The sequence below is a fragment of the Caretta caretta genome, chromosome 28 (assembly GCF_965140235.1).
Source record: "Caretta caretta isolate rCarCar2 chromosome 28, rCarCar1.hap1, whole genome shotgun sequence".
NCBI lineage: Eukaryota > Metazoa > Chordata > Testudines > Cheloniidae > Caretta > Caretta caretta.
In genome coordinates, this window is record NC_134233.1 from 10,610,447 (window position 1) to 10,632,985 (window position 22,539).

The window sequence follows — 22,539 nt, forward strand, 5'->3', positions numbered from 1 at the left end:
ATCAGTGCCTGTGAGTGTAATTTAAACAACAAGAACGGCTACACTGGGCTAGACCAAAGGTCCATCTAACTCTGTTATTTGTCTTCTGATAGGAGCCAGTATCAGGTGCCTTAAAAAGCCACTACTGGAAGTTGAACCCAGGATCTCCTGTTTAGAAGACAGGTGCCTTAAACCAGCTAATCCATGGTGCTTTCCTCTGGCTAATGTATGGTGTCTGCCCACACCTGACTCCCTGCCAACCCTCACTGGGCCCTGACAAGCGTTTCTTGTGTTTCGATTCTGTAAAGCAGAGAAGCGGGTGAAGTTTTAGTCCCAAGGTGTGTGTGTGATTCTTTGGACAGGTCCATCCTACAAAATTAAGTCAGTAACAACATTACTTTGGGGTGTTAAAAATTTTACCTTCCCTGAGCAATGCAGTTATATCAGCCTAATCCCAGTGTAGCTAGCACTGGGTTAACAGGAGGACTTCTTCCCACCCCACTCTGCCTCTTCGGCTGAGGCCTGCTGGTCCACCTTTCACTCGCTCCTCTCTCCCCGAGGCCTCCTTGCCGGCTGCTCATTCCTCTCCGCCCCCTACCCCAAGGTCTGCCCGCCACCCACACCTCTCTGACCCCTCCCCTGAGACCCACCATGGCCGCCGCTCCCCTCTCAGCCCCACCCATGAGACCCACCCAGCCTGCCACCCGTGCCTCTCCGTCCTGCCCTGCCCACCACTTGCACCTCTGTGCCCCTCCCCTGAGGCCCACCCTGCCCACCTCTTTCTTCATGCTGCTGTTGTTATTCCATGACACATTAAAGATGGAATGAAAAGCTGAGTTTCCTCCAGGGTGAGGAAAGGAAGGAGACACCAACCCCCTGGCAAAGCTCTGTGCCCCACAGAAAACCTGCCCCCTGCTATTACAATCACTGATGTACTGGGGATATGACGGGAAAGGGACTGTCTGAATTATCGAGGCAGGAATTTTACAACAATCTACAGCAACATCACTGGCCACAAACACACTCTCCTCATGCTCCAGCCAGAAGGGAAACGAGCAGGAATTCTTGTTCAGCCCTGGGCACACTTACACAACAGCACAGCAGTGAGTGTGTTGTGGACGCTGGTCTGAGGAAACAATTGGAAACGATCACTCAGTGAGAAAAGAACTAGAGTGTCATGAGAGCGCTCTATAAAGCAAGTAGTTGTGGCTGAGTGGTTAAGGTGGTGGACTCGAAATCCCTAGGGGGGGGGGGTCTCCCTGTGCAGGTTTGAACCCTGCCAACTACGGAGGAAGTTGTGGCTCTTTAGTTTCAGTGCCTGAGCATCCTTGGCCCCAGTGGGAGCCAGGCTACGTCTACACGACAGAGTTATGCTGCTTTAGTTAAAGCGTTTTAATTAAGCCGCTGTTGCATGTCCACACTAGGCTGCTTGTGTCACCGGAGCGCATCCAGGCTAGCAGCTCTTGGATCGCCACAGAGAGCAGTGCATTGTGGGACGCTATCCCACTGTGCAACTGGCCGCAGGGTGCTTTGGGAAGGGTTTGCAATGCCTCGTGGGCAGTCACACGAGGCAGGTTTCTCTATCCCATTGTTCCATGGGCATCCGAGTCGATTGCTAGCTGCTTTTCAGCTGCCGTGGGCGTGGTGGGCAGAGAGTGTGTGTGTGTTGGGGACAGACAGTGTGTGTGTTCGGGGAGCGTGTGTGTTGTGGAAGAGTGAGTGTGTTGGCACGCTGTCCCTAAGTTCAGACAGCTGCTGGAAGCAACCAGTCCTGAGTCAGGGGGAGCGGGATACCCCAGTCCTGAGTCAGGGGGACTGGGACACCCCAGTCCTGAGTCAGGGGGAGGGGGACAGCCCCGACATCAGCCCCCACTTCCCGCACTGGCTCAGCACAGCACAGCAGTCTCTGTCACATACACACACTCACACACACTGCTGCCTGCCTGGCTGTGTGTCAGGGTGCAGGACGAGGGGGGTTTAGAGGGCCATGGGCCCAGCACTTTTTAGCAGCTCTAAGAACGGACGACGGAGGGGGGAACAAGGTGGAGCCTTGGGGGAAGGGGCGTTCTGTGGGTGTGGCCTCGGAGGGAGGGGTGGCATCAGGGAGAAGGGGCGGTGTGAGATTGGGGCCTCAGGGAGAAGGGGCAGAGTGAGTGAGGGCTGGGGGGAAAGGGGTGTCATGGGGGCGTCACAGTTCGGACGCCGGTGGCCCCCCCACTGTAAGGAAGATTCCACCACCGCTGCTCTGGGTCCTAGGTGTGGTGAATTTGTCAGGTCTGAGACAGCAGTTGCTTGTGAATGACAGTGACCCCTTTGCCAATTGGCACAAATAAGCTTTTGTCACACATTGCAACGGGGCAAGGCAAGACGGCTATAGTAAAGTAGTGAGGAACAGGTATGTTAACCCCAGGCTAAACAAATCCTTGGTACCATGGTAACCAAATGGCAGTTGTTTCAGGTTAATCAAGACACCTTGGGCCAATTAAGATCCTTCTAGAAAGCAGTGGAGATAGCTAGGTTGATTGGAACACGTGAAGCCCATCAAGGCCTGGCTGGAACTAGTGGAAACCCTCCCAGTTCATCAGTGAGGCGCATGTGTCAGGATCTGTAGGAGGAAGCCATGCTGTTGGAGGAACCAAGCAGTACAAATCCACATCAGGTGCAAGGAAGGAGGCCCTGAGGTAACAGCGAAGGAGATACTGAGTGGGGGCTGCTGTGGGGAAGCGGCCCAGGGAATTGTACACATCCTATTTCCCAAAAGTCAGCTACCATAGCTGCTACTTTTAGGGTCCCTGAACTGGAGCCCAGAGTAGAGGGCGGGCCCGGGCTCCCCCCTCCCCTCCCCTCCCTGATTAATCATGGATACTGGGAAACAGAGATTGTGCGAGGGAGGGTTGCTTCTCCTCACCTCCCTTGCTAGCTTATGATGGCTCAGTAAGCTGTGGCCCTTGCCTCTAGAGAGAGAGAAGGGCTATGTGGAGGGTCACAGTGAGCCTCTGAGGCTAGCAGAATCCACCAGGAAACGTGGGACCCATAGAGACAAGGACAGAGCTTTGTCACAACATGAACTGAGCTATACCCTCACACCCTGATATAATAGAAAGGCCAGCACAAAAAACAGAGAAAGGAACAATAAGATACTAAAATAACAATGGTTGGAACTCTCCGTTTCTCTCAGTCTTTGGGTGGATGGGTACTAAGAGCTGTAGCTACAGTTGAGGAACCAGGCGATCGGACAGCTGGCTCAGCCCTCCATACTAGTACCTCTCTCACATATAGGGAAATGGGTCAAAATTGGAATTCATGTCATGACTCACTTCCCATAGGGGATCAGTCTGTCTCAGGCTCTGTCTATACTTCAAACACTGGAAGAATTCTTCTGACAACCTAACACTATCTATGCTGGGGCTGAGGTCACATTAACTACTTCTCTCAGTGGAGTGGACTTTTCACACCCCTGAGAGAGGTGGCTACATCAACATCGCTTTTCAGCAGAGACCAGACTTTAGATGGCTTCTTGACCTAAAAGGTAATGGACTTCAGCCTTTTCCTTGGTGGTTGAGGACTGCAACTTTCCTACCTGCTGAACACATCCTATGACAGATGACTTTCCTTTGCAAATTAGAGAAGTGGGGAAGTCAGTGACCCTTACAGTCTAAGTGTAAGAACTTGTAAAAACTTCTACAAATTGTCTCTTTGAATAATTTTGCTTTCACTAGAAATAGACTTTGAAACTAAGCAAAATAAGTTCTATTTGAAACACAAAAATTTAAAATCTATCCTGGGCCAATATTCACTTATACACTCTCACACACATTCTTCCACCCCAACCATTGGAGTGAGGTTTTCTACCAGAACTCCTTACACTACAGGGGGTAAATTAAAGCAAATTAACTTTTCAAGATCAGCTGTCACTTCCTCTATGACTAACAAAACAAAAAACAAGACACTTTGTTTTACAAAGTGATTCAGATTATCACACAATTAGTCTCCTACTCTTTAACCAATCAATTCATTTTCATTGGAAACAATAACATATTCAAAGAGCTCAAATTCTTGTCATATGAGTTCATTTTCTTTTAATCCCCGTTGCCAACAACTGAACCTTGGCTCTAGTTCTGGTTTGTCCCAACGTAGGTCCCAACCAATTCTCTGAGTTCATATATCACTGGTTCTTCTGCCATGTGTGTTGGTGGAAGGGGTCTCCTATGTGGGAATGTTTGCATCACGAGGAAAAAAACATCTCTCTTTTCACACTTTTTCATCTTTCAAAGTAGGAGGAGGTTGAGGAGAAGGGATGTAAATGCATAAAACACAAGAGAAAACTGTCCTACACTAAAGGCATTTATCGGTATAACTATATTGCTCAGGGGTGTGAAAAATCCAGAGTTGAGCAATGTAGTTACACAGCCCTAACGCCCTGTGTGGATAGCGCTACGTCAGCAGGACATATAGCTTGAGGGGGCTGGACTTATGAAGTCCGACGGGAGAGATCTCTCCCATTGGTTTAGAGCATCTGTAATAGCATGCTACACCAGTGCAGCTACATGGGGGCAGCTGTGCCAACATCAGCTTTATTATGAAGCCGGAGCATCAGACACAAAACCAGAGAATCAGGACTCAACATGCGAGTATCTGGAAGTCTGAAATTGGAACCGGACACGTTCCTTGCCTCATTGGTTACCATCATTTCCACAGCCTGAAAGTCCTTGTTTCTGTGAAAATAGAATGAATTATATTGAAATTAGAATTCATTAAAGAAATGCTACTTGAAGGGTTTGTTGAAATATAGTTGTCAAGAAGAGAAACATTAAGGAGTGTGAGACAATGGGTCCTCAAACTAATTAACTTAGAGCTCCTACTGAGCTGGGAGATTGGTAAACATTAGTATGCAAGTAAGATATGTATGTATATTTGTTAGTTTCTGCTTCCTTTTGTCTCTTATGTTAAATTGGCTTATCTGTATAAACAAGTTAGCTTGAGCCTTTGCAGGGGGCTCACATATCTGGGTGCATTCGCAAAGTGCTTTGCTAATAAACAGAATGGTCTGACAAATTATGTGAGTCCTGAATCTGACTTTGACATTACCCAATCAGGCACCCAGTTTGGAATCCACGAGGAGGGAATGTCCTATGAAGCACTCTCTCTCTTTGGATCCAAATGGTGAAGGATGATTGTTCTCAATCTAACCCTGGCATGCTTTGGATCTGTAATCAGTGAGTTGTACAAACAAACAGTTTTCCTTGGGTCTTTGGTCACCATAGCTTCTTTTACTGGGATGGAAACCAAGAACAGAGCGTGTACTCATTCAACCCCAGTTCTTTCCAAATCCTTGGCCTTGGTTAAGGTAAATGTACACTTCCCTGAAGTAGAATCCTTTACAAAAGCACTCAAAATCTCAGCAGTGTTAGTGAGGAATGGCTTCCTAAAACATGCCCGGCTTTTCTTTAATTTGGTGGCACAATTCCAGGCAAGGGACTGGATACAGGCCTGTTAGTTATCAGAGCTGGAGTTTCTATTCAAAACTAGCTATTTTTCTGCAGCTATTAGATTTCCAACACTGATTTCATTTCATACACTTTTTTTTAGCACCTACAAAAAATAAATTCAATAAAAAACCCACTTCTATTTCCTCAACATCTGCATCATGAAGGGGACCATTCCCCATGCCATAGAATTAGTTTGGTTATTTAAAATTTTTTAGTAACCTAGCATCCCCCATACTGGGGGACAAAACAGCCCCCTTGCCAGAAGTGGCTTTACCAATTGATGGAACCTGGGATTTAAACTCCAAATGATCACACGGTGCTTGGGATCCATTTGAATTCCCCTTCCAGGTTTTTGACACTTTCATCTCCAGTCATAGCAACTCTGATATAGGATTAAAGAAGTCAAAGCATCGTCTCCAAGCACAGACAGCTGAGAACGCTTCATCACGTGACACTTTGAGAAGTGGAGGGATAGAATGTGATGAAGATCCCTCCTGTCTGAGCCATGCAGAGTTAACAGGTCTGGAGCGATGGGGAATTAGGGAATCTCTGAGTCACCCCATCTCCTTCCAGTGTCTCAGAGGCTGAAATGACACTTCTTTTCCTGCCCCTGCTCCTCTTCCTTTAAATATAATTGGGAAAGTTCTCAATATAACTGCTCTTCAGCACAACCCAGAGCAACGTGAGAACAACTGGCAATGATATAATCTGAATCATTGGTGATTCCGAACAATAATTTTGCAATAGAAGGAATGGTATAGATGTGATGCTCCCTGGTTCCTGATAGGAAGGGCACACTCAAATTATTCATGAGACAATGGAGTCGATAGGAAGGACAAATGGGTCCACCTCAAAACAGGGTGAACTGCAAAAGGCAAAAATGGGCCACTCATTTGGACACGCTGAGGGATAACGGTGCTGCAAACAGTTCAAACAACTTTAAAAGTTACTATGTGGGAATCAGGAAAAGTATTAAAGAAAAAAAAGTACGGATAGCCCTAGAGGTTTTTATGGTGTTGATCTCCTGTGCAGATTCTTGGATGGCTAACATGGGCTGAGTGCCAAGAGAAGGTTTTCCCACACTCACAGCATTCATAGGGCCTCTCCCCTGTGTGGTTCTCTGATAAGTAACAAGGTTTGAGCTGCGATTGAAGGTTCTCACACTCACGGCATTCATAGGGCCTCTCTCCTGCGCGGATTCTCTGATGCTTTATAAGGGCTGACTGGTCATATACGTTTTTCCCACACTCAGTGCATGCATTTTTTGTCTTTCCCCTGAGGATTTCCTGCTGTGTTGTGCTTTCCTTGAGGTCCTTCTGAGTTCCCCGACAGGAAATTAATTTACCCACTTCATCCCTTGGCCGATTTCCCTGCTCTCTCTCTCTGGTCTGTGCTGAATCTCACAGGATTTTCCCTGCTCATGACTCCTGGACACGTTCCTTTCCGATCTCTGTGATAATGCTCTGTGTTTATCCACTTGCCCAGCATCTTCCTGCTGAGAATTCTGCTCCTCTTTCTCACATGCCATCGCATCACCTGCTGCGGTAGAGACAGAAACCTCAAACAGGGATGGAAAGGGGAAGGCCAACGAAAAAAAGTGCTGGAGAGAGGTCAAATAAAAACAGGAACTGAACTCCTCCAAACACTTCCCCTAAATGGGAGAGAGGAGGGGATCAATTCAGCCTTCACATCCCACCCAAATTCATGGGGGGAAGGGAGGAAGCTACTGCCTGATGTCTGCTAGGATCTACAGGAAGCCATGAGCTATAGTTACCCTGAGGTTATGACCCCTGCTAGAGACAATAATGAACTGAGTGACCTCCCAAGGGCTTTGTAGGGCATCCCATACGTTTCCTTCAGGCACTTACAGATTCTGAGTTGGTTTCATGTTTCCTCACCTTTGCAGGGAGCTCTCAGGGTCTGTCTTTCCTCTGAACCCTGGAGCTCTGAGACCCATGGCTCTTCCCCTTGTTCCAGCTGGGAAAACACATCAGGTTTGGAAATGGGAAACCCTGCTCAGATGAAAGAAAACAAAGGAGTTCAGGTGATTGCATAAGACTCTGTCATAAAAAAAACCAAAACATTCAGTGCTTAGTGTGACCTGGTGTGCCTTGGGGAGTCCTGACTGAAAATGCTAAGGTCAGGGCAGGCTAAAAAAGGGAGAGAAGATGCTCCCAGAACTGATGGCTAACACTGAAGTTAAAATCACCGACCACTCACAAACTATGCTTCTGAACCCCCACACTGGTTATTGAGAAGCTGAAAAAGATCACACAGCCCCCTTTATTGCATTCCAGTTCTCTGACTCCCAATCAGCACCTATGTTCGGTACAGTGAGAGCTTATTTAAAAATTCTGGTCACAGAAACACAATGTTCTGACCCCAAAGGGTCAGCCATATTACCAGGTCAGCACAGGTTTGAATCATAGAATCTCAGGGTTGGAAGGGACCTCAGGAGGTCATCTAGTCCAACCCCCTGCTCAAAGCAGGACCAATCCCCAATTAAATCATCCCAGCCAGGGCTTTGTCAAGCCTGACCTTAAAAAAAAGGTTTGGATCTTACCCAAAATACCAGGCTGCCAGCCAATCCTTTAGCCTCTAAACTAAAGGAAAGAAGGAAAGGTCAGATACATTCAGAAATCTATAGATCGGGTTCTTCACAGTATTGGTGAGTTCCTGGCTTGAAAGTCCGTCTGGAACACATCCACAGCTTGGATGGGTCATTCAGTCCTTTGTTCAAGGCTTCAGTTTGCAGAGAAGTTGCTCCAGAGGTAGGAAGAGGGATTGAAGAGAAAATGAAGATGATGCAGCTGCCCTTTCTATTCCCTTTGCATTGTGGCTTGTACTTCCTGTGTCCCAAACACAAGCTTCACAGCACATGGCATGGAAAAGCCCTGGAGGTCTCAGTACACAGGCATACCCCTGCATGTCTTGCTGACTCAATAGGTGTATTCCCTTGGTTCTTTTCATGGGCTCATTGTACAGCTGATGACCCTTGACAGGCCAATGAAGAGGCTCGGCAGTGCTGATGCCAGTCTGTCCGGGGGTGTCACCCAGAAACACTGCACAAGTCTGGAAATACAGATATACCCTACAGGTCTATAACTCACAACACAAAGGTGGTACAAAACATAGAAACAAAATGATCATACTTGGAAAATCATAGCATTTTCACTGACACCTTACATGGCATATCTAGCATGATTCATTGCAATTTCATCATATTGGTATTTTATTATTAATTATTATGATTAAAGTGTCTCACAATTCCCTACAGTGTCACACCTAGTAAACCAGTGAATTCCCAGGACCAGCTCCCTGGGTCCCTGAAGATGCTGAGCACTCTGCTTATGAGGGATTGAAATACCCACATATCCGCTGGGAACACACACAGACAGGCACAGTCTGTACCCTGTGACAAAGTTGCTGCGCTACCTTGGTGGGTCTTGCGCTTATGGGCGGATTTGCTCGCCTTGGAGCTTCACGGCAGCCCTCAGCTTGGCCGTTTTTCTAAACCCACAGTCCAGGTTGACGACTCCTGTGTCTGACCAGGAGTTGGGAGGATTTGGGGGGAACCTGGGCCCGCCCTCTACTCCGGGCTCCAGCCCAGGGCCCTGTGGAATGCACCTGTCTAGAGTGCCTCCTGGAACAGCTGTGCGACAGCGACAACTCCCTGGGCTACTTCCCCCCGGCCTCCTCCCAACCCCTTCTTTATCCTCACCATAGGACCGTCCTCCCGGTGTCTGACAATGCTTGTACTCCTCAGTCCTCCAACAGTCCATGGTCTCACTCTCAGCTCCTCGCGCCCCTTGCTCCCAGCTCCTCACACGCACCTCACTAACTGAGGTGAGCTCCTTTTTGAAACCCAGGTGCCCTGATTAGCCTGCCTCAATTGATTCAAGTAGCTTCTTGATTGGTTGCAGGTGTTCTAATCAGCCTGTCTTACTGGTCTCCAGAAGGTTCCTGATTGTTCTGTTACTTTACCCAAGGAAAAGGGACCTACGTAGCCATCTGGCCTGACCCTGTCACAACCCCTACGTTCACTCTTCTAGAAAACTATGATCAATTATTTACATAGTATGGCTCGTTTGAGGTATCATTTGAAAATGCATAATCTATAGAATATTATCCTCCTGTTAAAATATGTGTAGCAACACTATGTAAAATGATGAGATTTTACTGTATCATATTGGTGAAAAAGTTACAATTCTGGGGAGCACCCTCAGACCAGTTCCTCAGAGACAGCAAGGCAAGCAGCTGGTCAAATTGCCATTCTCCAAGAGGGGGAAGGTGTGAAGAAGACATTTACATTCCTTCACAGGGACCACTTGAAGCTCATATCTACAACAGACAGCCAGTCACCATGACTCAGCTGAGAACTGAAGTTGTTTGTCCTACAAAGGACTGAATTATAAAAAGAGGGGAGGAAAATGCTTGAGACTCTCTCTCTCCCCCTTTTCCTCTGCTCATGACAGCTCCTGAAGAAACTGAACTTGGCAGCAGGGGCGAATTAGGGGGACTTCTGGCTGAAAGGACAGCCAGCCTGCCTCAGGATATGGTGAGAGAAACATTTGCTTTGTATCCGTTTTAGCTTGTTAACTTAGATGTTCGTTTGGGTTTTATCTTGCATTTCTTTTGTAAACAATTCTGGCTTTTATACCTCATTACCTGTAGTCAATGAATATGTTTTTTTTGCCGGTAGTTAGCCATCTCATTTTATTGTTTCATCTAACCAGTGTGTTGGGATTAAAGTGTGTTGGAAAATCCATTTGGGATAACAAGGCTGGCACGTGTCATTTCCCACTGATGAAATGACAGACTTCATATGACCTTGCGTCGTTCAGTAGTGTGCTGGACAGTGAAAGATGCACAAAAGTCCGGGACCAGAGAATTTTCTGGGGTTCTCCTGTGGTGCACTGTAATTCGTGAGTCGCTGACTAACAGCACTCAATACTGTGTAGCTGGCAGCGAGTTACATGCTGGAGACTGGGTGTTAACTGCCCAGGAGTGGCTGTTCTCACAGTAAAGCAGTGTAAAACCACCCCAGCTTGGGCAACTGAGGGGAAACAGCTGTTCAAGCAGTCAAGATTGCACTGTGGTTAATGTCACAGACACTCAATTTCAAAGCATCTCCTAAAACACAGAGAAAGTAAATCCATGTCCCAGAAGTTGAAGACTCCAGACAGAGGACAAGTCTCCCTGGAACTGCTTCTTGCAGAGAGAGAGAGAGAGGTCCAGACACAATGAGAGAGTCCTGGGGAAGCTGGGAACACTAAGAATGGGCTGGTGGGGTTCAGTGGAGAAAGGGAACAGGAAGGGCAGGGATATCACTGAATGCAGGATCTCAGCAGTCCTAGATGTCAGGATAGCACCTAGTGCAGCCCATTGGAAAGCATAATCCCAACTATACATATAAAATGATGGGGTCTACATTCGCTGTTTCCACTCAAGAGAGGGATCTTGCAGTCATTGTCGATAGTTCTCTGAAAACATCCACTCAGGGTGCAGAGCCAGTCAAAAAGCGAACAGGGTGTTGGGAATCATTAAGAAAGGGATAGAAAATAAGACAGTACATAACTTGCCTCTATATAAATCCATGGTACGCCCACATCTTCAATATTGTGTGCAGATGTGGTCGGCCCATCTCAAGAAAGATACATTGCAATTGGAAAAGGTTCAGAAAAGGGCAAAAAAACCCGGACTAGGAGTATGAAACAGCTTCTGTATGAGGAGAGATATGTAAGACTGGGACTTTTCAGCTTGGAAAAGAGACAAGAGGGCATATGAGAGAGGTCTATAAAAGCATGTCTGCTGTGGAGAAAGTAAAGAAGGAAGTGTTAATTATTCCTTCTCAGAACACAAGGACTAGGAATCACCTAATCAAATTAATAGGCAGCAGGTTTATAAGAAACAAAAGGAAGTATTTCTTCACACAACGCACAGTCAACCTGGGGAACTCCTTGCCAGAGGACGTTGTGAAGGCCAAGATTATAATAGGGTTACAAAAAAAAAAAAAACACACACCATGAGAAATTTATTGAGGACAGGTCCATGACTGGTTATTAGCCAGGATGGGCAGGGATGGTGTCCCTAACTTCTGTTTGTCATAAGCTGTGAATGGGTGACAGGAGATGAATCACTTCATGATTCCCTGTTCTGTTCATTCGCTCTGGGACACCCGGCGCTGGTCACTGTCGGAAGACAGGACACTGGGCTAGATGGACCTTTGGTCTGTCCCAGTGTGGCCATTCTGAGATACCAGGGAACCTAGTGAGTCCAGTGCAATGGGAGGGAGTAGGAAAATCCCTGGGTGTGGAGAACACTGGGAAATTAGAAACTATCATTCAGAAGCAACAGACTCTAAATAGTCTAGAAAAGCAGAATGTGAAAAATAAGAATCGGGGTCATGTGACTTCAGGAATGAGGGACTCAAAAAACCAAGTCTGCAGAGAAGAGAGATTGTGGCTACTGCACATGGGGATGGGGGGAGCAACTCTCCAGGTCTCAAGGATTTTCACCAGCAACCGAGGCCATTGTCCCATGCACGGGGCAATCCGGAGCAGTGAGGAGTTGTGTCATCTGTAATCCTGGCTGAGTTTCAATGTTCTGCTGCTGGAGCTCCCTTGTCTGGATTCCCCCAGCCAGCATTCAAGGTCTGTGTGATCAGTAACCCTGGACCAGCCGCTCTGACCCCAGCAGCCTGCTTCTTACACCCCAAGCACATTCTGGTCTGGGTGGAGAAGGCTCAGGGTTTGAGAGAAGGCCAGGGGTAGGAAGCTTCTGTTCGTTATGCTGGACCTAACCCCCCATTTTACTTTTGCAAACAGGAGATATTTGACACTGTGCGATTCTGCTCCTGTGCTCTCTTCCCACAGCGTTCAGCAGCAGGGGAGGGTCTCTGGTCGTGTGTGTGTCACGGGCATGCTGGGGTGATGCTGGAACAGGACAGAGCAGAGGTGGCATTGTGGGGGTGGCGTGAACCTCATCTCTCCCGTTCCCCTTCCAAGAACCGAGGGGACAGGAACCCTTACCCAGCGAGGTCACATTCTCATAGGTCTCCTGCATGATGTCTCTGGAGAGGGCTCTCTGAGCGGGGTCCAGCAGAGCCCCCTCTTCCCTGGTGAAATACACAGCCACCTCCTCGAAGGTCACCGGCCCCTGAAAGAGCCAGAGCCCCACACTCAGGACCTGCTGCCCCACTCACAGCCCCACTATTCGTGGGGGAGAGGAGCCAATCAAACGGAAACTCTGGGTGGACCGCAGCCAACAGAGTCCCACCCCCACCCTGCTCAGAGCACCCAGGAAATACCAGGGTGAGGGAGCGAAGAGACACCCCTCCTCTCTCCCAGCAGATCCATCACACACCTACTAGCCACAGACTGAGACCGGAGATGCTGCCCCGAGCGGGGTCTAGGGAGAGATCTCTTGTAGGAAGCCCAACACCCTCCTCCTTGTGAGGAGCTGGATATGAGGCAGGAGAATCTCCCCTAAGCCTGACTGGTGGCATCCCCCTTCATATTTAAAGGCACCCACTGGTTAGTTGGGTCAGGCTCCAGCACTACGAGTCTGGTCCTTTTTCCCAGCCCCATCTACGTGGGTTATTTTCTGTTCACCAAATTGGAGCATTTCCACCTCCAAACCTCATGGGTCTGTTCCAAGAATCTAGGCCACTTATTAAACAACTCCCAGCAGGTCTGCCACCCCCTACCCTCCTCCCTTTCTCCACCCTGTGCATTTCCTGCCCCGCTCCAACCTCCAAACCAGACGGTGCAAACCTTCCCCTCTCCCGTGTATTTGCTGTCCCTCTCCATCCTGCAGGAACAGATCAGAACCCCCCGAATAATCTCTACCTGAGCTGGCTCCTCTGCAGCCATGTCGCTCCCCTGTCCCATGGGAGGACGGGATGAACCGGAACGAAACGTGAGCGTCGTTCTGCAGCCTGGCCGGGCGAGAAGGGCCATTGTGGAGGTTTGGGAACGGGCATTAGTTCATTTCACATCACGCTTCCCCCAGGCTCTTTCCCTGCAGAGCGAGATCTGAGATTCTGCCGTGCTGAGAAAATGCTCAGTCTCTGGATTACAGCAGAGACCTGGCCCCTCCCGCCAGGCTAAACCCACAGACACACTTTTAACCTCCTTTCTCCCTCCCGCATCCCAAAACAAAGTATCTGAATGCAATCCTAGAAAAAAGCAGAACCAAAGGAGTCCCTTTCGAGGATTCCCTCGGACACTGACCCCACGGCAGCCACACCCCAGCAGGAGGGACATGGAGTCAGGAACTGGGTTTTCCTCTCTCTCATCCTCGTCTTGTCCACAGGAAAGTGATTCTCCCCACAGTGCAGTAATACATCTGTCTGGGCAGATTAAAGAGCTGGAAATCTCTTTCAAAACTCTTTTATCCCACGGACCCTGTCAGTCTCTCTATCTCCTTTTCCCTGTGCCCTCTCCATGCCTGTCTGCTAGGAAACTCTCATTCCTGGGTTGTTTGCTCCCCCATGACTGGATTGGCTCTTGCAAAGGGCAGGAGAAATGGGGTGGGGGGCTGTTTGTGTAGAGTCATTTTATAGTCCCTCACTGCCTGCCTGGGATTTCCCCATTGCCTGCCTAGGACCCCCACCTGCCCTCCACCAGGATCTGCCAGCCCATTTGCCTGGGACCCCCTCCTCCTCCCAGCACGACCCCCTGACGCTTTACAGGAGGACCCCTCACTCTGCGCCAGGGACCGCCCCACCACAGCTCTGTGCACTGGGCATGGCAATGGTCCCAGGAGCCAGCTGGGCAATCCCAGACAGAGCCCCTGGCACAGCACCAGGCAGCGTCTAATCCCCTGCCCCACCTGCCCAAGAGACCCCCACCCCCACTGGTCTGCAGCCAACAGGCCCCCAGCGATACCCACCTCCAGGAACCATAGCCTTAGGGCAGGGAACATCAGAACTACCCCCCGAAACCCCAAACCCTCCAGAACCCACCAACCTGACTAGGGTCCCCCCTGCCCAGCCACCCAGAGGCCTCCACCTACCATAGTGCCCCTTCAGCTCCCGCTGCAATCTCCCCACACAGACACCTGCCCCCCCAGCAACAGTGTTCCCTCACAGTGTCTGACAAGTGGACAGAAAGTTATCACCACCCCCTGCTGGCCAGTCACACAGGCAGAGGGAGCCCGGGGGGACGCCTCTTTAACAGGAGAAAGGAAGCCATGGAGGGCCAAAATAAGTAAGACATTTCCATACTCTGTCACTAGCAAATAATGGCCACCGTGGATCCACCCCAGAGTTGGCTACATCTTTGCACTGCGGGAAGCCCCCCCTCACGGAGACCCTTTGTCATGGGGTTTGGGATACTTCTGGACCACGCTGCACTCAGAGGGACCTCCTCATCCCGTGCCAGCTGGAGAAAAGAAAAGGGTCCAGCCAACGATCCTGTTACCAACTGGGAACCACCCATCCCCCAAACAGGGGGAGGCCCCTGGCTTTGATGGGTATTGAATATATGGCTAGTCTCTTTTATCAGCAAACATTTTTAACAGAGAGAAAGGAGGGAACAAATGATTCTCAAAGGAGAGGGAAAGATGATCATTGTTGCAGGGGGTTAATTTCCCAACCAGGATGGAGAAGGACTCAGGGCGACGTTCTGGTTAAACTTGGATTTATGCTGGAAATGGCCCACCTTGATTATCGTGCACATTGTAGGGAGAGTGGTCGCTTTGGATGAGCTATTGCCAGCAGGAGAGTGAGTTTGTGTGTGGGGGGGGGGGGGTGAGAAAACCTGGATTTGTGCTGGAAGTGGCCCAACTTGATGATCACTTTGGACAAGCTATTACCAGCAGGACAGTGGGGTGGAGGGGGTATTGTTTCATGGTCTCTGGGTATATAATGTCTGCTGCAGTTTCCACGGTATGCATCCGATGAAGTGGGCTGTAGCTCACGAAAGCTCATGCTCAAATAAATTGGTTCGTCTCTAAGGTGCCACAAGTCCCCCGAAACTTTTTTATCAATCTTTGAGACGTACAGAGAAAACGTGTCACAAACTACGCAACTGAGAACATGGGATAAACGCCAAGACTGAGGGGGATTTTATGTGGCTATTAAAGAACGAGCTGGAAAAGGGAGACCGTTTGTGATATAAAATTCAGCCTGTCCAATACATAAACAGAAAGTGATGGTCCCCCCTGGCCCCGTTCACCTGGGCAGCAGGGAGCCCTCTGAGGGGCTGACTGGAGGGGGTGGGGGGGGGAGCTGGAGGGCTCCCTGGGGGAGGGGAGGGGACGGTACGGGGGGATCGGCAGGTGGGGGGTAGGTGGGGGCTGGGGGCAACGGTGCTGCAGTTGGGGGGCAGCAAGTGGGACTGGGAAGCCGGAATCGGGGGCAGCCCCATGGGGGACACGTCCCCTCCCTTCCCCGCCCCGGCAGAGACCCGGCGTCTCCTCCCACCGCCACGCTGGGGCAGCCAGGTTGGGGGATGGCTCCGGGCTCCAACTTCCCACCGACACCGGGACAAATCGCTGGGGATAAAACGGAGGGGGGGGGGACGGAAATCCCCCCCCCCCAAGGGAGGCAAACTAGTGACAGAGGATGTGGAAAAAGCTAATGTACTCAATGCTTTTTTTGCCTCTGTTTTCACTAACAAGGTCAGCTCCCAGACTGCTACGCTGGGCATCACAAAATGGGGAAGAGATGGCCAGCCCTCTGTGGAGATAGAGGTGGTTAGGGACTATTTAGAAAAGCTGGACGTGCACAAGTCCATGGGGCCGGACGAGTTGCATCCGAGAGTGCTGAAGGAACTGGCGGCTGTGATTGCAGAGCCATGGGCCATTATCTTTGAAAACTCGTGGCGAACCGGGGAAGTCCCGGATGACTGGAAAAAGGCTAATGTAGTGCCAATCTTTAAAAAAGGGAAGAAGGAGGATCCTGGGAACTACAGGCCAGTCAGCCTCACTTCAGTCCCTGGAAAAATCATGGAGCAGGTCCTCAAAGAATCAATCCTGAAGCACTTGCATGAGAGGAAAGTGATCAGGCACAGCCAGCATGGATTCACCAAGGGAAGGTCATGCCTGACTAATCTAATCGCCTTCTATGATGAGATTACTGGTTCTGTAGATGAAGGGAAAGCAGTGGATGTATTGTTTCTTGACTTTAGCAAAGCTTTTGACACGGTCTCCCACAGTATTCTTGTCAGCAAGTTAAGGAAGTATGGGCTGGATGAATGCACTACAAGGTGGGTAGAAAGCTGGCTAGATTGTCGGGCTCAACGGCTCAATGGCTCCATGTCTAGTTGGCAGCCGGTATCAAGTGGAGTGCCCCAAGGGTCGGTCCTGGGGCCGATTTTGTTCAATATCTTCATAAATGATCTGGAGGATGGTGTGGATTGCACTCTCAGCAAATTTGCGGATGATACTAAACTGGGAGGAGTGGTAGATACGCTGGAGGGGAGGGATAGGATACAGAAGGACCTAGACAAATTGGAGGATTGGGCCAAAAGAAATCTGATGAGGTTCAATAAGGATAAGTGCAGGGTCCTGCACTTAGGACGGAAGAACCCAATGCACAGCTACAGACTAGGGACCGAATGGCTAGGCAGCAGTTCTGCGGAAAAGGACCTAGGGGTGACAGTGGACGAGAAGCTGGATATGAGTCAGCAGTGTGCCCTTGTTGCCAAGAAGGCCAATGGCATTTTGGGATGTATAAGTAGGGGCATAGCGAGCAGATCGAGGGACGTGATCGTTCCCCTCTATTCGACATTGGTGAGGCCTCATCTGGAGTACTGTGTCCAGTTTTGGGCCCCACACTTCAAGAAGGATGTGGATAAATTGGAGAGAGTCCAGCGAAGGGCAACAAAAATGATTAGGGGTCTGGAACACATGAGTTATGAGGAGAGGCTGAGGGAGCTGGGATTGTTTAGCCTACAGAAGAGAAGAATGAGGGGGGATTTGATAGCTGCTTTCAACTACCTGAAAGGGGGTTCCAAAGAGGATGGCTCTAGACTGTTCTCAATGGTATCAGATGACAGAACGAGGAGTAATGGTCTCAAGCTGCAGTGGGGGAGGTTTAGATTGGATATTAGGAAAAACTTTTTCACTAAGAGGGTGGTGAAACACTGGAATGCGTTACCTAGGGAGGTGGTAGAATCTCCTTCCTTAGAGGTTTTTAAGGTCAGGCTTGACAAAGCCCTGGCTGGGATGATTTAACTGGGAATTGGTCCTGCTTCGAGCAGGGGGTTGGACTAGATGACCTTCTGGGGTCCCTTCCAACCCTGATATTCTATGATTCTATGGGGAGGGGAGTTTCAATGGACATGTGAGGAGGAGGGAGAGACGGGGGGGGGCATCAGGGGAGACGAGAGAGCGGATCAATGGGGGGGTGGGGGGGAGTTTACAACCACATGGGAGCTACCGAGAGGGAAAAGGGGAAAACTGGGGGGCATTTGTGCCCGTGGGGGGGGAAGGGGATCCAATGAACTCCCCCGCCGCCCCCCACTTCCCCCCCGGGAATTTCCTGGCTGCACAGAGACAGTTCAACCCCCCCCAGCAACTCCGGCTTCTCCCCCCAACACCCCCCAAGGGACCCCGCGCGCCGGGCCCCAGTCTCTGCCCCCCCCAATCCCAGCCGTGCCGGGGGCAGAGAGTCACTTTCCTGCCCCCCCACCAGCGCTCCCCCCCCGCGGGGTCTCCCACTCACCGGGTCGGGGGCGGGCAGAGCCAGGGGCTGGTCCCAGCTGGAGAAAGCCCCCCCCCGGCCGGGCACGGAGGGGTTAATGACGCCCCGCCCCCAGCACAGAGCCCGGAGCGGAGCCGCAGCTGCTCCTCCGAGAGACCCGAGACGAGACAGCGCCGGGGGGCCGGGCCTGGAGCAGACCGGGGGCGGGGCAGCGTCTGGGGGCGGAGCCTGGAGCAGACCGGGGGCGGGGCAGCGTCTGGGGGCGGGGCCTGGAGCAGACCGGGGGCGGGGCCTGGAGCAGACCGGGGGCGGGGCAACGTCTGGGGGCGGGGCCTGGAGCAGACCGGGGGCGGGGCAGCGTCTGGGGGCGGAGCTCGGAGCAGACCAGGCGCTGCCTCGTGTCGCATCTGTCGCAGGAGCAGCTGCGGCTCCCCTCCGAGGTCTGTGCGGGGTGGGGCCCGTCATTAACCCCCCCGTGCCCGGCCGGGGGCGGGGCTTTGTCCAGCTGGGACCCGCCCCGGTGAGTGGGAGACCCCGGGGGGGGGGAGCGCTGGCGGGGGGGGGGGGCAGGAAAGTGACTCTCTGCCCCCCACCTGCCCATCCCCCACTGCCGCCCCCTCCCCGCCCCCAGGGAGCCCTCCAGCTCCCCCCCCGCCCCTTCCTGTCAGCCCCTCAGAGGGCTCCCTGCTGCCCAGGTGAACGGGGGCCGTGGGGGGGGACCATCACTTTCTGTTTATGTATTGGACAGGCTGGATTTTATATGACAAACGGTCCCCCTTTTCCAGCTCGTTCTTTAATAGCCACATAAAATCCCCCCCGGTCTTGGCGTTTATCCCATGTTCTCAGTTGCGTAGTTTGTGACACGTTTTCTCTGTACGTCTCAAAGATTCCTAAAAAATACCCTCAACGTTTGCCCCACTTTTACTCGAGTTGTCTACTTCTAATTGAATATGCCCCTGAGAGCTTTCCCTGTCTCTGTAATTATAAATTACGACGAAAATCTCAGATTTACACCTTTTCTCAGATTCCTGAATATGGATCTAAAACGTTTGCCAATGTTGCCCATTTCCGCTCTATTCATTGACCAAATAGTGGTGGGAAATACACTCAGCTTTTACCTCCTATCAACAACTGCTATAAAATCCCTCTCATTTTCCACTTTCCTCTCTATAATTTGCATAAATGGATCCAAAATCCCTCAGATTTCCACCCTTTCTCTTTCATTTCTGAACACTGATCTCAAATCTCAGGTTTCCCTCTTACGATGTCATCATCAAATGTCAATTAAAAATCCTCTTGGGTTTGGGGCTGTTCCCCATGTCTCTAAATCCTAGCAACTTGTCCTTCCTTGGGGGGAACCTATCGCCCTCCATGGGTCTCCGTGAGGGGGGGGACTTCCCGCAGTGCAAAGATGTAGCCAACTCTGGGGTGGATCCACGGTGGCCATTATTTGGTAGTGACAGAGTATGGAAATTTCATACTTATTTTGGCCCTCCATGACTTCCCTTCTCCTGTTAAAGAGGCGTCCCCCCGGGCTCCCTCTGCCTGTGTGACTGGCCAGCAGGGGGTGGTGATAACTTTCGATCCACTTACCAGACACTGTGAGGGAACATTGTTGCTGGGGGGGCAGGTGTCTGTGTGGGGAGATTGCAGCGGGAGCTGAAGGGACATTGTGGTAGGGGGAGGCCTCTGGGTGGCTGGGCAGGGGGGACCCTAGTCAGGTTGGTGGGTTCTGGAGGGTTTGGGGTTTCGGGGGGTGGTTCTGAAGTGCCCAGCCCTAAGGCTATGGGTCCTGGAGGTGGGTATCACTGGGGGCCTGTTGGCTGCAGACCGGTGGGGGTCTCTTGGGCAGGTGGGGCAGGGGATTAGACGCTGCCTGGTGCTGTGCCAGGGGCTCTGTCTGGGATTGCCCAGCTGGCTCCTGGGACCATTGCCATGCCCAGTGCACAGCACTGTGATGGGGCGGTCCCTGGCGTAGAGTGAGGGGTCCTCCTGTAAAGCGTCAGGGGGTCGTGCTGGGAGGAGGAGGGGGTCCCAGGCAAATGGGCTGGCAGATCCTGGTGGAGGGCAGGTGGGGGTCCTAGGCAGGCAATGGGGAAATCCCAGGCAGGCAGTGAAGGACTATAAAATGACTCTACACAAACAGCCCCCCACCCCATTTCTCCTGCCATTTTCAGGAGCAAATCCAGCCATGGGGGAGCAAACAACCCAGGAATGAGAGTTTCCTAGCAGACAGGCATGGAGAGGGCACAGGGAAAAGGAGATAGAGAGACTGACAGGGTCCGTGGGATAAAAGAGTTTTGAAAGAGATTTCCAGCTCTTTAATCTGCCCAGACAGATGTCTTACTGCACTGTAGGGAGAATCACTTTCCTGTGGACAAGACGAGGATGAGAGAGAGGAAAACCCAGTTCCTGACTCCATGTCCCTCCTGCTGGGGTGTGGCTGCCGTGGGGTCAGTGTCCGAGGGAATCCTCGAAAGGGACTCCTTTGGTTCTGCTTTTTTCTAGGATTGCGTTCAGAGACTTTGTTTTGGGATGCGGGAGGGAGAAAGGAGGTTAAAAGTGTGTCTGTGGGCCTAGCCTGGCAGGAGGGGCCAGGTCTCTGCTGTAATCCAGAGATTGAGCATTTTCTCAGCATGGCAGAATCTCAGATCTCGCTCTGCAAGGAAAGAGCCTGGGGGAAGCGTGATGTGAAATGAACTAATGCCTGTTCCTAAACTTCCACAACAGCCCTTCTTGCCCGGCCAGGTTGCAGAACGACGCTCATGTTTCTTTCCGGTTCATCCCGTCCTCCCATGGGACAAGGGAGCGACATGGCTGCAGAGGAGCCAGCTCAGGTGGGGATTATTGTGGGGGGTTCTGATTTGTTCCTGCAGGAGGGAGAGGGACAGCAAATACACGGGAGAGGGGAAGGTTTGCACCGTCTGGTTTGGAGGTTGGAGCGGGGCAGGAAATGCACAGGGTGGAGAAAGGGAGGAGGCCAGGGGGTGGCAGACCTGCTGGGAGTTGTTTAATAAGTGGCCTAGATTCTAGGAAGAGACCCATGAGGTTCAGAGGTGGAAATGCTCCAATCTGGTGAACAGAAAATAACCTACCTAGATGGGGCTGGGAAAAAGGACCAGACTCGTAGTGCTGGAGCCTGACCCAACTAACCAGCGGGTGCCTTGAAATACGAAGGGGGAAGCCACCAGTCAGGCTTAGGGGAGATTCCCCTGCTTCATATCCAGCTCTAGGAGTGGCTAAGTCATTATGCAAGGTAACCTATTTCCCCTTCTTTTTTCCTGCCCCCCCACCCCCCTCCGACGTTCTTGTTAAACCCTGGATTTGTGCTGGAAATGGGCCACCTTGATTATCATACACATTGTAAGGAGAGTGATCACTTTAGATAAGCTATTACCAGCAGGAGAGTGGGGTGGGAGGAGGTATTTTTTTCATGATTTGTGTGTATATAAAAAGCTCTTCTACACTTTCCACAGTTTGCATCCGATGAAGTGAGCTGTAGCTCACGAAAGCTTATGCTCAAATAAATTGGATAGTCTCTAAGGTGCCACAAGTCCTCCTTTTCTTTTCACAAGGAGGAGGGTGTTGGGCTTCCTACAAGAGATCTCTCCCTAGACCCTGCTCGGGGCAGCATCTCCAGTATCAGTCTGTGGCTAGTAGGTGTGTGATGGATCTGCTGGGAGAGAGGAGGGGTGTCTCTTCGCCCCCTCACCCTGGTGTTTCCTGGGTGCTCTGAGCGGGGTGGGGGTGGGACTCTGTTGGCTGCGGTCCACCCAGAGTTTCCGTTTGATTGGCTCCTCTCCCCCACAAATAGTGGGGCTGTGAGTGGGGCAGCAGGTCCTGAGTGTGGGGCTCTTGCTCTTTCAGGGGCCGGTGACCTTCGAGGAGGTGGCTGTGTATTTCACCATGGAAGAGTGGGCTCTGCTGGACCCCGCTCAGAGAGCCCTCTCCAGAGACGCCATGCAGGAGACCTGTGAGAATGTGACCTCGCTGGGTAAGGGTTCCTGTCCCCTCGGTTCTTGGAAGGGGAACGGAAGAGATGAGGTTCATGCCACCCCCACAATGCCACCTCTGCTCTGTCCTGTTCCAGCATCACCCCAGCATGCCCGTGACACACACACGACCAGAGACCCTCCCCTGCTGCTGAACGCTGTGGGAAGAGAGCACAGGAGCAGAATCGCACAGTGTCAAATATCTCCTGTTTGCACAAGTAAAACGGGGGGTTAGGTCCAGCATAACGAACAGAAGCTTCCTACCCGTGGCCTTCTCTCAAACCCTGAGCCTTCTCCACCCAGACCAGAATGTGCTTGGGGTGTAAGAAGCAGGCTGCTGGGGTCAGAGCGGCTGGTCCAGGGTTACTGATCACACAGACCTTGAATGCTGGCTGGGGGAATCCAGACAAGGGAGCTCCAGCAGCAG

General features: G+C 51.2%; 1 non-coding gene across 1 annotated transcript; it reads left to right on the forward strand.

Moving 5' to 3' along the window:
• Positions 1–1,178: 1,178 nt before the first annotated feature.
• Positions 1,179–1,267, forward strand: TRNAS-CGA (transfer RNA serine (anticodon CGA)). Its single transcript has one exon. It is a non-coding gene; the product is annotated as a tRNA-Ser (tRNA).
• Positions 1,268–22,539: the final 21,272 nt, after the last annotated feature.